The sequence below is a fragment of the Bison bison genome, unplaced genomic scaffold, assembly GCF_000754665.1.
Source record: "Bison bison bison isolate TAMUID 2011002044 unplaced genomic scaffold, Bison_UMD1.0 scf7180017864063, whole genome shotgun sequence".
NCBI lineage: Eukaryota > Metazoa > Chordata > Mammalia > Artiodactyla > Bovidae > Bison > Bison bison.
Genome location: NW_011494635.1, coordinates 13,069,320 through 13,084,455, shown reverse-complemented (window position 1 = coordinate 13,084,455; position 15,136 = coordinate 13,069,320).

The following is a 15,136-nucleotide window of genomic DNA, read 5'->3' as shown; positions in this document are numbered from 1 at the left end:
AAAAGGAGTACATCAAGGCTGTATATTGTCACCCTGCTTATTTAACTTCTATGCAGAGTACATCATGAGAAACACCGGGCTGGAGGAAGCACAAGCTGGAATCAAGATTGCCCGGAGAAATATCAATAACCTCAGATATGCAGATGACACCACCCTTATGGCAGAAAGTGAAGAGGAACTAAAAAGCCTCTTGATGAAAGTGAAAGAGGAGAGTGAAAAAGTTGGCTTAAAGCTCAACATTCATAAAACTAAAATCAGTAGTCATTAGAGAAAGGCAAATCAAAACCACAATGAGCTACCGCTTCACACTGTAAACAAACAAACAAAACCAGAAAATAACAAATGTTGACGAGGCTGTGGAGAAATTGGAAGACTCATGTACTGTTAGTAGAAATGTGAAATGGTGCAGCCCCTTTGGAAAGTTTTGTGTTTCCTCAAAAAGTCAGACACAGATTACCATATGACCTAGCAACTTTACCCCTAGGTATATACCCAAAACAATAAAAAATAGGGCCTTAAATAGATATTTGCACACGTGTTCACAGCAGCATTATTCATAATAGCCAAAAAGTAGAAGCAACCCAAGTGTCCATCAACAGATGAATGTGATATATCCATACAACAGAAACGGAGAAGGCAATGGCACCCCACTCCAGCACTCCTGCCTGGAAAATCCCGTGGATGGAGGAGCCTGGCAGGCTGCAGTCCATGGGGTCACGAAGAGTCACATATGACTGAGCGTCTTCACTTTCACTTTTCACTTTCATGCATTGGAGAAGGAAATGGCAACCCACTCCAGTGTTCTTGCCTGGAGAATCCCAGGGACAGGGGAGCCTGGTGGGCTGCCGTCTATGGGGTCGCACAGAGTCGGACACGACTGAAGCGACTTAGCAGCAACATAGGAAGAAATGAAATTCTGACACATGAAATAAGCTAAGCACAAAAGGGCAAATATTATATGAATCCACTTTTATGAGATACGTAGAATAGGCAAGTTCGTAGAAAGTAGAATAGAAGTTACCAGGGCCTGGAGAGAGGAGGGATGGAGGAGTTAATGTTTAATAGGTACAGAGTCTCTATTTTGGATGATGAAAAATTCTGGAAATAGACAGTAATGATGGCTACACAGTAGTATGAACGTACTTAATGCCACTGAATTTCATACTTAAAAAATAGTTAGAACAGTAAACTTTACCACATACACATACAAAACCCATATTGTCAACTTTGCAATCTTCCTTGGCCCTAAATGCTGACCCTGCAGAGTGAGGGGAAGGGCCTGGGGAACCTGGAAGCGGGGACAGGAAACTCATGATATCTTCCGGTCCCAAGTCCATCTGTCTCAGGGATGGGGCCCAGCTGATTCTGGTGGCTACCAGAGGGCACTCCTGGGGAGAGGCTGAACAGAGCCTGGAGAGGTTCTGAATTGCCTGTGAGGATGACTAGCCAAGTGTGAAGAGAGGAGGGATGTCCTCAGAGGGAGCACAGAGAAGGCAAAACTGTGGAAAGAACAGGCAGAGCCCTGTTCCTCAGGAGACTGGGGCCCCTGGCTAGGCCGCTCCTACAGGCAGGTCTGGTCATTTGCTGGGGCCCGTGGCCAGTCCTCAGTCTCTGGGGCAGTCCTAGTGCTGCTCCTCTCCCTGGAAGATGTGCCCACACCCTCCACACCTGGTCCTTGGTCACGCTGGCCCAGGCTGGGCCACACGACCTGGCTGCGGTGTCCTGGAAGCTGGGCTGAACAGCAGCCTGCTGGCCATGTTTGGGGGCAGATGTGGCCCTGGGCCACACTGAGCATCAGGGTCAGCTCCTCTACAGCTGGGACACCACCAGTGTTCACACTGTCCCCAGCTCCCCTGCGGTTCCCATTTGGGGCCCTGGAAAGAGAAACGCTGAAGCTACAGGAGGAATGGTGGGATTTTAGACACACTGACCCCAGAATGGAGCAGGGCTTTTTGAGAGGACCCTTTCTAGAACCACCCAAAGTCACAGCCTGTAGATGTCACCTATACTTAGCCCAGCCCCAATAACCAAGGGGTCAGTCCCACCAGAGTCCAGCTTATTGCTCAGCTTGTTCTACCCCAAAGACCAGCCTCAGCCCAGAGAACTTTCCCGGAAAAAAAAGAAGGGCATGAAGAACTCCAGGAAGGGAGCTCCTGTCCCAGTTAAAAGCCTGGTGCTGACAGGGAGGTGCCCCTAGGGCTTGGGCTGAGTGGGGTGTCCTGGTGGGCACCTAGCACCTCCTGATGGTAGACAGATGATTGCAGCTCCTGGGAAGGGGGTGGCTATACTGGGGACAGGAAGCACTGTAGCCCTCAGGCAATGACCATTCGGGAGAGCACGGTTCCAGGGTTCATCCTGGAATCTCCAAGCCTTGCACCTTCTGAAGACAGGGTTTACAGTCCCACTCCTCTGAACTGATAGACGCTGCCTCAGCACTGGGTTGGGGTGTATGGCACATGGGGGACACCCATGTTTGCTCTCTGTGTTAGAGCAAGTGAGTGGGTAAATATGAGACCAAGTGTCCTAGGACATCTGGGAGGGTTACTAGGGCCACAAGTCCCTGATTTCTGATCCCAGAGGCCAAGTTTGGCCTGGGGAAGAAAGGGCAAAGGCAGTTTCACTGCAGGCAGCTGTGCTTGGGTTCAGGATTCAGTTTCTATTTCCCAGTACCAGAGCTTCTCCAAACTTCCCTATTCAAGTTGGAGAAGGAGGGAAAGGGGGTGACCAAGCCAGCTTCAGGGCTCTGCTCAACAGGTCAGAAAGCAAGTTCAGATGGGCGACTCCAGGAATACATTATCTTCATAATAATGGAAAGTCCCAAACATAGGCCATTTAACTCGGAAAACCACATTATCCATAAATGAAGTCTATCGGCTTTGAAAAAGTAGTAGAAGCGTCACATTTCTCTCCTTAATCTGGCTGTAAATGCTCTTAGCCCGAATGCCCATTCCACCAAGCTATGCTGGTCGGTGCAGGGGGGACTTCGCTCGGATGAATGAAGTGGTAATGTATGAAGAGAACTGCAGGGAAGGGGAGGGTCGGGCTGCAGTTGGTTTGGGGTGAAAGTGATGGTTAGGCTGCGTTTTAGTGTTGGCGTGGAAGAGAGAGTGATGGGGTTGGGTGAGGGTGCCAGTCAGGCCTGGGGCTGGATGGAGATGATGGTTACTAAATGGTTGGGGATGGGATGCAACGGAGGGTGAGGTAGGGGTGGAATAAGTATCAAGGCTGGGCGGGACAGGAGTCAGGGTTAGATGGGGGTTGGGATGTGAGTTGGGGAAACTTTGGAGTTGTGCAAGGCTTTGGGTTATGAGCGTATCTTTGTCTTGGGCTTGGACACCCAGGTGTTCTCCCCCAAATCCCAATCCAGCCCTGCTCCCAAGCCTCAGCTCATCCTCTAGGCCCGGGGATGGGAGTACCTGCTCCACAGAGGGACGGGGCTGCAGGGTTGGTGAACCGCGGGTGAGGAGGATGTGTGGAGGGCCAGGAGCTCGAAGTGCCGCTGTCTCTCTGGGAAAGGAGACCCAGCTCGAGGTTCCTTCCTCTTTTCCCAAAGCCTCAGCTCCACTGCCTGCCCTGGAAGCTAGTCAGAGAGGAAGGCCAGTCTTGCACAACATCAAGACCGGAAAGACCTCTCAGGCAGAGGACGACCCCTGCAAGGCCTGCGACTCTGGGACTTGAGCAAGCAGATGTGGGACCTTGGGCCCCTTGCCTGAGAGAGGGCCTCCTCTCAGGCAAAGTGGGAACTTAGGGGTCCTGGTCACCAGCCATGGCCATACTCCTCTCTTTGGGGACCCCTTGGCCTTTTTAGGGAATCTGAGAGAGGAGGAAGGGAGAGTTCTGCACACTGTTTTCCTCCTGACAACAGAGGAGACAAGTCCATCCTGGGGTAGGGAAGCATGACGAGGCACCCAGACCAAGGTGTTGATTTTCCAAGTCCTTTGTGACCTTCCCTGTACCCCCTTGTACCTGGCTACTCTGGAGACAAACCTCTGAGAAGCAGGCTCTAGATGTGAGGGACACAGAGGCCCCAGTCTCAATCTAGAAGAGTATTTCTAATCCCTCTTCCCTTCCCCACTGTCCCTCCTGCCATGTGTCCCCATGGGATTTCAGCAGCACCCCCACCCCTGCTAAAGCAGAAGAGGGAAGATCTTGCCATGGTTGTGATGCTGTCATGATACCAGAGCCCATTTTATTGAGCCTCCACTATGTGCCAGGGCTTCCCTGGTAGCTAAACTGGTAAAGAACCCGCCTGCAATGCAGGAGACCCTGGTTCAATTCCTGGGTTGGAAAGATCTGCTACAGAAGGGATGGGCTACCCATTCCAATATTCTCAGGCTTCCCTGTTGGCTCATACGGTGAAGAATCTGCCTGTAATGCGGGAGACCTGGGTTGGGAAGATCCCCTGGAGAAGGGAACGGCTACCCACTCCAGTACTCTTGCCTGGAGAATCCCATGGACAGAAGAGCCTGGCGGGCTACTTTCACTTCACTTTACTTCATGTGTCAGGCACTTAGGGTATAGGGCAGATGTTAATTGCTCCAAACAATCTTGGATACAAGTGACAATACATTAGTTTCACAACCCAAATGTAATTCAGCTCAACCCTAGCCTATCTGCTGTGGTGGGGAGCCCAGCCAGATCAGGCTGTCTATACCCTGTGGGCAAACCCACACATGCAGATCAAAAGCGACATGAAACCTTGAATCAGGAGGGACCCAGGATCTCAGGTCTCAGTGGCCCAAAACAGATGTCTCCTGACATTCTACCCCGAGGTCCTCAGGCCCAGAGAGACTGAACTCTATCACTCTGTCCTCTTTGTAGCCCTGTGTACCTCTTTAAAAAAATGTATCTATTTATTTGGCTGCACCATGTCTTAGCGAGAGGGATCTTTGATCTTTGTTGCAGCATGTGGAATCTAGCTTCCTGACCAAGGAATAAACCCGGGCCCCCTGATTTGGTAGCTGGAGTCTTAACCACCAGGGAAGTCCTGGTCATTTCCTGTTTTGACATGTTTTGAAGCAATCTCATTGCTTCCTTCTCCAACACCAACATAAGACTTATGGGCCCAGGGACCCCCTAATTCTAGGACTGTGTGAGTGTGGCTTATCAGCCCCAATCCCTCAGTCCATTCCAGACTACACATATCTCTCCCACAGCGCCATGGTGGGTAAAGCATTCTCCTTCACCCCTTGATTTTGGACTTAGCCATGTAACTTACTCTAGCCGATAGATGTGAGTGAACACAGCACAAACAGAGTAGTGAAGTGGACTTGCATAGCTGGCCTTGCTGTCTTAGATTTCTGCCATTGCCAAGCAAAAGCACCAGCTAACCTGTGAGTCCGAAGAGGATGAGAGACACGTGGAGCAGACCTGGACCAAACCCACAGTCCGCGCCTCCAGCCAGCCAACCTGCTCAGATCTACGTATCTATTGCTGGAATCCACTGAGAATCCTGTGGTTGCGCGTTAGCTACAAGAGTAAAGGATACAAGGCCTAAGTCTCAACAGCACAGATGACCTTTCCTTAGGGTAAGGAGGACAAAGACTTGTCTGCTTTGCCTGGTTAAGGAACATTACCTTTCTGTGTTTTCCAAGTCAATCGTTGCCAAAACAATTTTAAAATAAAAAATTCTTTGGTAGTTTCTCAATAGGTCTCACCGTTACATGTATTTTTAACTTTCACAAACGTTCTGTGAGGTAGGCACTGTTATTCTCATTCCAGATGTGAGAATCCAGACATGGGGATGTGGGATATTTGTCAAAGATAAAATTTTTTGACTACAGAAAAATAAGACCTCACCAAAGAGATAAATTTCTCTTTGTATAAAAAATTAAGACCTCATCAAAGAGATATATTTCTTTTTGTATAAAGGGCTTCCCCATAGTTCAGATGGTAAAGAATCTGCCTGCAATTCAAGAGACCTGGGTTCAATTCCTGGGTCGGGAAGATGCCCTGGAGAAGGGAATTGCAACCCACTCCAGTATTCTTGCCTGGAGAATCCCATGGACGGAGGAGCCTGGTGGACTACAGTCCATGGGGTCGCAAAGGGTCGGACAGGACTGACTAACACTACTACTACCAAAGAGATATATGGGCTTCCCAGGTGGCGCTAGTGGTAAAAAAGCTTCCTGTGATGAAGGAGTCCTGGGTTCCATCCCTGGGTTGTGAAGATCCCCTGGAGAAGGAAATAGCTACCCACTCCAGTATTCTTGCCTTAAGAATTCTGTGGACAGAGGACCTTGGCGGGCTACAGTCCATGGAGTTGCAAAAAGTCAGATACAACTGGGCAACTAACAAAGAGATATACAGATGGAAAATAAGCATCTGAACAGATGCTCCACATCAGTGTCATCAGAGAAATGCAAATCAAAGCAAGAACGATGGGACTTCCCTGCTGGTCCACTGGTTAGGACTTTGCACTTTCACTGCCAAGGGCTAAGGTTCAATCCCTGGCCAGGAAACTGAGACCCCACAGACCATGTGTCTCCACCAAAAACAGACAAATTAACAAACAAAAAACTCCCACAGTGAGATACCACTGTTCTGTTCTGTTCTATCACTAAGTTGTGTCCGACTCTTTGCACCCCTGGACCGTAGCATGCCAGGTTTCCCTGTCCTTCACTGTCTCCCAGAGTTTGCTCAAACTTATGTCCATTGCGTCAGTGATGCTATCCAACCATCTCATTCTCCATTGACCCCCTCTCTTCCTGCCCTCAATCTTTCCCAGCATCAGGATCTTTTCCAATGAATCAGCTTTTCACATCAGGTGGCCAAAGTATTCGAGCTTCAGCATTAGCCCTTCCAATGGATACTTAGGGTTGATTTCTTTAGGATTGACTGGTTTGAACTCCTTGCAGTCCAAGAGCCTCTCAAGAGTCTTCTCCAGCATCACAATTTGAAAGCATCAATTCTTTGGCACTTAGCCTTTTTTATGGTCCAACTCTCACATCCATACACGACTATTGGAAAAATCTTAGCTTTGACTAGATGGACATTTGTCTGCAAAGTGCTGCCTCTGCTTTTTAACATGCTGTCTAGGTTTGTCATAGCTCTCCTTCCAAGGAGCAAGCGTCTTTTAATTTCATGGTTGCAGTCACCATCTGCAGTGATTTTAGAGTCCAAGAAAACAAAATCTCTCACAGTTTGCATTTTTTCCCCTTCAATTTCCCATGAAGTGATGGGACTGGATGCCATAGTCTTTGTTTTTTGAATGTTGAGTTTTAAGCCAGCTTTTTCACTCTCCTCTTTTATCCTCATCAAGAGGCTCTTTAGTTCCTCTTCACTTTCTGCCATAAGGGTGGTGTCATCTGCATATTTGAGGTTATTGATATTTCTCCCAGCAATCTTGATTCCAGCTTGTGATTCATCCCACCTGGCATTATACATGATGTACTCTGCATTTTGCATGAAGTTAAATAAGCTGAGTGACAATATAAAGCCTTGTTGTACTCCTTTCCCAACTGTGAACCAGTCAGTTGTTTCCTGTCTGGTTCTAACAGTTGCTTCTTGACCCGCATACACATTTCCCAGGACAGAGTTAAGGTAGTCTGGTATTCCCATCTCGTAAGAATTTTCCACAGTTCATTGTGATCCACACAGTCCAAGCCTTTGTTGTTGTTGTTCAGTAGTTTAGTTGTGTCTGATTCTTTGAGATACCATGGACTGCAGCACCCCTTCGTGGGTCCCAGGCTTGTCATGGCAAAGGGACTTGCATAACTCATTGTAGTTATGAGCCATGCTGTGCAGGACCACCCAAGATGGACAGTCATAGTGGAGAGTCCTGACAAAACATGGTCCACTGGAGGAGGGAATGACAAACCACACCAGCATTCTTGTCTTGAGAACCCCATGAACAGTATGAAAGGCCAAAAAGAGACACCACTACATACCTATTAAAATGGCCAAATCCAGGACACTGACAGCACCAGGTACTGGTAAATATACGGAGCAGCAGAACTCTCGTGTGTCACTGGTGGGAAAGCACAGTGGTCCCTACCGCAGCCATTTTGGAAGACAGCTTGGCTTCCAAACTGTCTAAAAACAAACTGTATAAAACAAAGCATACTCTTACCATACAATCCAGCAGTTTTGCCCCTTGGCATTCATAGAACTGGACTGAAACCTGCACACAGCTATCTGTAGTAGTGTTATTCACAACTGCCTTAAGTTAGTAGCAACCAGAATATCCTTCAGTAGATGAATGGATAAATAAACTGTAGCACATGAGACCATGCAGTTTTCTTCGGAAAAATGAATTATCTATCAAGCAATGAAAAGACATAAAGTAATCATAAAAATCCCACTTCATAATTAAACATATCACATCACAGACTATCCTAAGAATGGTAGATTCTAAAACAATAGAACACACCAGAATTGGGAAAGAACACGAGTAAAGACACCAAACAGTATTTTTTTAGTGACAATACTTGAGATATAAAATCTTGAATATGAAATTAAATTCTATTCAAAAATCCATTTATTCATAAACAAATGGCTATTAAGTGAATTTATTTCATGGCTTATGCTGCAGGCTTAGTAAAATTTTGATAATGCATTTTACTTTTGTTCTGGCACGAACAAGCTTAATTTTTTAAGTGAAAAGAAAAAAGCTTGGCTAAAAGTACAGGAAACGGAAAGTAACAGTGATTTAAATAAAATAGAAGTGTATTTCCCTCTCCTTCAAGTAAAGTGTTGGCATCCAAGGCTGATGGGCAACTTCATGATCATTCTGAAATTAGCTGGCTCAGATGGTAAAGCGTCTGCCTACAATGCGGGAGACACAGGCTTGATTCCTGGGTCGGGAAGATCCTCTGGAGAAGGAAATGGCAACCCACTTCAGTACTGGAAAATCCCATGGATGGATGAGCCTGGTAGGCTACAGTCCCTGGGGTTGGAAAGAGTTGGAAAGAGTCGGAAACGACTGAGAGACTCCACTTTCTTTCATTTTTTACTCTGCCCTCTTCAGTGGTTTGTTTTCACTCTTGGTTCAAAATGGCTGCTTGAGCTCATCATTATATCTGTATTCCAGAAAGTAGGATGGAGGAAGGAACAAGGCAGGTCATGCCCCTTCATTTAAAGCTAATTCCTTACATTGTGCACTTCATTTCTGCTTAGGTTGCACTAGCCAGAAATTAGACACATAGCCTTATGTCTTTATTCCTATAGATGATGTGCCCAGGTAAATATTGGGGGCTGTTTACTAGGGAGTTGGGGAGGTAAAGTCCTGCTCTCATATAGAACAATCAGTGCCCTAATTCAATCATTTATTTCTTGGACCTAGTTGGATCCCAGGCCCAGGCCCCGACCACCTCCACCGCTGCAACTCTGCAGAGCCTCCTATCTCCCCCAGAGGGCGCCAGAATTCTCTGCTTCCTTGCTTTTCTCCTTTGAGACCCAACTGCAACATCCGAGGTGTGGACAGCTCAGCCCAAGTGACCCGTGAGAGATCCTCCAGACCTTGCTCTGGTCAGCTTTGGGGCAGGCGGCAGTCATGTAACCCAGTAGTTGGGATCCAGGACCCTGTATGGATCTGAGTTCAAATCCATAACATATCCTTCAGCAGCTATGCAATCATGGAGAAGTCACTCAAACCACGCAGAGCCCGGAGCCTCCCAAGAGCTTGTATGAAAAGCTTCTGACAGGGCCTGGGCTGTCGGAAGAGCTCTGTGAGTGCAGAGTGGGAGTGACTGAAGGCTGTGCTCCACTCCCCCCAAGATGACGTCCACTCTCAGCACACACCCTGGATTTTCACTCTTTTAAGCACCCCTCCAAGCCTGCCGTCTGTCCCTCTGGCTCTCCTCCCCAGGACATGCACCTTGTACTCACTCACTTCTGCTCCCTGAGAGTGTGAAGTCTCTGGAGTTCTTAGGGAAACTGAAGGGCCACCTTCCCTCCCCAAACAGCCACCAAGTCTGAGAGCCTGGCTTGGAGGTCAACAGGCCCATAGAGGCTTCACAAGAAAATTAGAAGACCCAAGTTATCTCTCCCTTTTTCCTTCCTGTGCAGGGTCTGGACATCCAGTGTGAACAACTGCAGGCCCCAAAGGACCCCATACGTGCAGAACTGGATGGAGTTAGAAACATTTAAACCACTACACCAACTTCAAGTTCAAGATGGTGGGCTGAAAACATCTCCCTACCACTCCTAGTCCTTCAAATACCATCAAAAGCACAGTGAGGAAAGGGAAAAGGAAGCAAATCCATCAAAGGCCTGAGGACTGGTGGCTGGAGGTGCAGGATCAACTGTCCAGGGATTTTTATTTACTTCTGGAAGATAGAAGGGTAGGTTGCAATAAGGCACAGATGGGAGCAGGGGAAAGTATAGTCAAAGCCTTCCGGAGAGAAAGCTGCCCCAAAGGAGCAAGCAGGCACAGAAGCAGGAGTGGACCCACCACGGTAGACCTCATCCCTTAAAGTTGGATGGTGAGTGGCAAATGGATCACTCCCCATCGCCCTGCCCACTGCTTACTCACCAGAGCAGGGGAAATACCCTACATCAATGCCAATACCGATCAGTCCTGCCCTTTGGTCATAAAGATGAACTGTATTACCAAGTATTACCAGACAACTGAGAAAAACCAACAAAAGGAGAAGGATTAACAAAGAATAGCACTAGGCAAAGAGCCCATTTTGAGCATGTATAATTTTAAGGTCTTGCACCTTCCCAAACCCTTATCCAGATATGGGCCATATATAAATATATGTATCCACTATATTTATCTACACATATACCCATCTTAATGAACTTGTAATTGGATCATTAAAGTGGTCATAAAATGGACACACATCTGGGTGGAACCAACTGAATGTATTCTGTACTACCTAGCAGTTGTCATAAAAATATCAATAAGAGGGAGCAGAAGTGTATTTGACTGTAAGAATTCTTGTTTCCTTGTCATTATTCTTAGTGAAAGGAGATAATGGGGGGGGGAAAAACAAAGAAAAGAATAGTAAATACCTTTTCAGGGCTTATTGTGGACCTGTCCATGGTCTAAGCATTTTACGTTCAGTATGCATGTGACGAGGCTTCCCAGGCGGCGTTAGTGGTAAAGAACCTGCCAATGGAGATGTAAGACAAACAGGCTCAATCCCTGGCCTGTGTTGGGAAGATTCCCTGGAGGAGAGCATGACAACCCACTCCAATACTCTTGCCTGGAGAATCTCCATAGACAGAGGAGCCTGGCGGACTACAGTTCATAGGGTCGCAAAGAGTCGGACAGGACTGAATCAACTTAGCATGCATGCATGCAACTCATGTAACAACCCTCTGAGTTAGGTGCTATTATTATCCATTTTCTGGGAAACTGAGTCACAAAAAGGCAACATAACTTGGCTGAGGCTTACCTAGCTAGTAAAGGGCAGAGAGATAGAATCTGAATCCAGGCAGCCTGTTTATTGCATTATACTCTGAATCATTCAACTATTCTGCCTCTTTAATAAATTAAATAAAAGGTGAAAAACTGATCCCAGAGGAAATAGATAAGGAACAGAAGAAAATTTATAAAAAGATTCTATTGCTATTACATTTATAAACTAAAAAGGGGAAGCTGTGAAAATAAAGCAAGAAATAATACTTGTAAATTTAAGCTAGAATCACTGAAATAAAAAGAAATTCAATCAAAAGAGTGTGAACATCTGTGGTTTGAGTGTACAAAATGAATTCATTCTCTTTTTGATTAAAAAAAAAATACTGATTTCCCACCTATATTCTCAAGTTCTGTGAATTGGATGAGATTGACCCCCCCAACCCCCACATTTGCTACATGAGATAAACATGTTGCTCCTGGCAGACCACCATGAGAAGCCAGGGAATGATGAAAACACTGAGAGCAGAAGAAAGATATATAGTGACTCTGGGCCCTTGATGACATCATTAGAGTTCCTGGGTCAAGCCTTACCTGAAGCTAGAGGTAAGCTAGAGGTCAAGCCTTACCTGAAGCGTGAGCTGCCTCTCATGCTCAGTAGCCACTTATCAAGTCCCATTGGACTCCAGTTATTCCACATTAGTTGTGTGTTCAACCCTCATCAGTCACCATAAAGGTAAACTGCCAGGCATTGGGTACAGCCCCCCCTTGAAGGTACTGCAACTGGGGAAAAAACTCCAAGTCACACCATTGGAGTGGGGAGCAGCAGTTCACCAAAAGAAAGAAGAGGTGAATGGAATGCTGGATAAACTCAACAACAGCTACCACATCTCACTACCCAGACGAAGGATCTGGCATGGGACAGTGATTATGGCCAATAGACTGTGGTAACGTAATGGAGACAACATCTGTTTCTTCCCTCAGAAAGAGAGAGAGAGGGGAAAAAAAAGGCAATTAGAAAAACAGAAACAACAAAATCTATTCCAGGAATAAAATATGAAGCAAACACATCTGAGGCATGATTTTGAGCAATTAGTGGAGTGTAACAAAAGAGAATCTGCTTAACCTTAACATTTGAGGCAGCAAATATTCTGCCTCAAGCAGCACAGGGTGGAGGAAATGGCAATACATTTCCTTCTCAGCAGAGTTATCTTATTACTTAATTCTGCAGTAAATAATGGTTATATAATCATAAAATTGGTTGGTTTTCAATTTAAAGATAAAGAGTGGAAGATTTAATTATAATACAGAAGTATTACAAAATTTGACCATGGAAATGCAACGACAAAACCACCAGAAATCAGAATGAGGTGGGGAAGGAAGATGGCAGATGGCTTAGAGGGCAGGGCTCAAGAAATTCTGTCCGAAGTTGATGAGAAAGGAACTAAGTTTTAAACACAGAGTATTTAAAACTTGAATAACACAAAAAATAAGACTGCAGTAATAATATAGCTAACACAATTGAGAAAGCAGACATGGAGAGATGAGAGATAGTGTGATTTAAATTCTTGCTTTAATGATGAGGCATTATTAGATGTTCTCTGATTTACTAAATTGAGAAACCAAGGTAAAGCATACTATTTCAAACTATGATGTTAAAACTCTGGAATATCTAAAAATGGAAAAAGTTCTGAGGATTGGAACTGATTGTGGGAAATTTTGCTGTTCGATTTGTCTCCTTCTATATTGGATGAGTTTCTTTACCTACGATTATTGCATCATAGCAGCAGCCTGCCAACCACCCACCAGGCTTTATTTCCTGTATTTACGTGGAGGGTTCCCACTCCCCTCCCACCTCCTTCTGGTTTATTTTCCTGTACTGCAGAGGAAAGGCTAGAAAGCTAAAGTTACATTTCTCAGATCCCCTTCCAGCTACCTTAAAGTCACCACACCATCCAGCCATAATTAATTTTCCACTTCACCAAACTGGTCAAATAACAGTCTCTCCCAAAAATCTGGAACTGGGACTAAGAGACCCTATTTGTCACCTGCTTGTAGCTGAATTGAAGGCAAATAAATTCAGGAGCTGTGGAATGATCACATGCATGAAGGAAAAAAAGACATAAAGAAAAGGCAATCCATTGAGAAAATGAAAAGATAAGCACAGATATAGATATGTTTTATCAGATATGTTTGCAAAACATATCTTTGCAAAACATATGTTTTGCAAACATATCATCTGATAAAAGATTGTATTTAAAATATAAAAAGAACTCTTAAAACTCAACAATAAAAAATCAAACAGGTTCCCTGGTGGCCCGTTGGTAAAGAATCTGCCTTGCAATACAGGAGACACCTGTAGATCCCTGGTCTGGGATGAACTACATGCCCAGGAGCAACTAAGCCAGTGCTCCACTCTACTGAGCCAGTGCTCTAGAGTCTGTGAGCCACAGCTACTGAGCTCATGGACCGCAACTACTGAAGCTCGTGTGCCTAGAGACTGTGCTTTGCAGCAAGAGAAACCACCGCAATGAGAAGCCCACCACACATCACAACTAGAGAAAGCCCGCATTCAGCAACAAAGACCCACCACAACCAAAAACACAAAAATCATAAATAAATCCTTTTAAAAAGAGGAAGAAATCAAACAACTCCATTTAGAAATGGGCAGGGAATTCTCTGGTGGTCCATCGGTTAAGACTTCGGGCTCCCAATGCAGGTGGCCTGGGTTTGATCCCTGGCCAGGGAACTAAGACCCCATGTTCTGTGAGGCATAGCCCCAAAAATAAAAATAAAAAAATTAATAAATAAAAATGGGCAAAACATCTGAACAGATACTTCGCCAAAGAAGACATAGATGGCAAATAAGCATAGGAAAAGATGCCGAACATCACGTGTCATTGGGGTATTGCAAATTAAAACAACATGTGTGGTATTGCAAATTAAAACAACAATGAGATACCACCACTTAACTGTTAGAATGGTGAAAATCCAGAACACTGACAACACCAAATGCTGACAAAGATGTGGAGCAACAACAACTCCCACGCACTGCTGGTGGGAATGCAAAAATGGTACAGCCACTTTGGAATATAGTTTGGTGGCTTCTTCAAAGCTAAACATAGTCTTACCATATGATCTATAGTCACACTTCTAGATATATCCCCAATTAAGTTGAAAACTTATGTCTACACAAACCCCAGTACACAAATGTTTATAGACGCTTTATTTATAATTGCCAAAGCAACCAAGCTGTCCTTCAGTGGGTGAATGGCTAAATAAACTGTGTTACATATGTAAAATGGAATAACATTATTCAGTACAAAAAAGAAATGAGCTGTCAATCCATGAAAGAACATGAAGGAATCTTAAATACATATTACTAAGTGAGAGAAGCCAAACTGAAAAGGCTACATGTTGTATGATTCCTACTATTTGACTTTCTGAAAGAGGCAAAACTATAGATAGTAAAAAGGTCAGTGGTCACGAGGTGTTCAGCAGAAGAATAGGTAAAGCACAGGGAATTTTTAGGGCAGTGAAACTACTCTGTGAAACTGTAATGGTGAATATGTGATATTATGTATTTGGCAAAACCCACAGATGCACAACATAAAGAGTGAGATTTAATGTAAACTATGAGATCAGCCCTGGGATTTCTTTGGAAGGAATGATGCTAAAGCTGAAACTCCAGTACTTTGGCCACCTCATTCGAAGAGTTGACTCATTGGAAAAGACTCTGATGCTGGGAGGGATTGAGGGCAGGAGGAGAAGGGGACGACAGAGGATGAGATGGCTGGATGGCATCACTGGCTCGATGGACGTGAGTCTCAG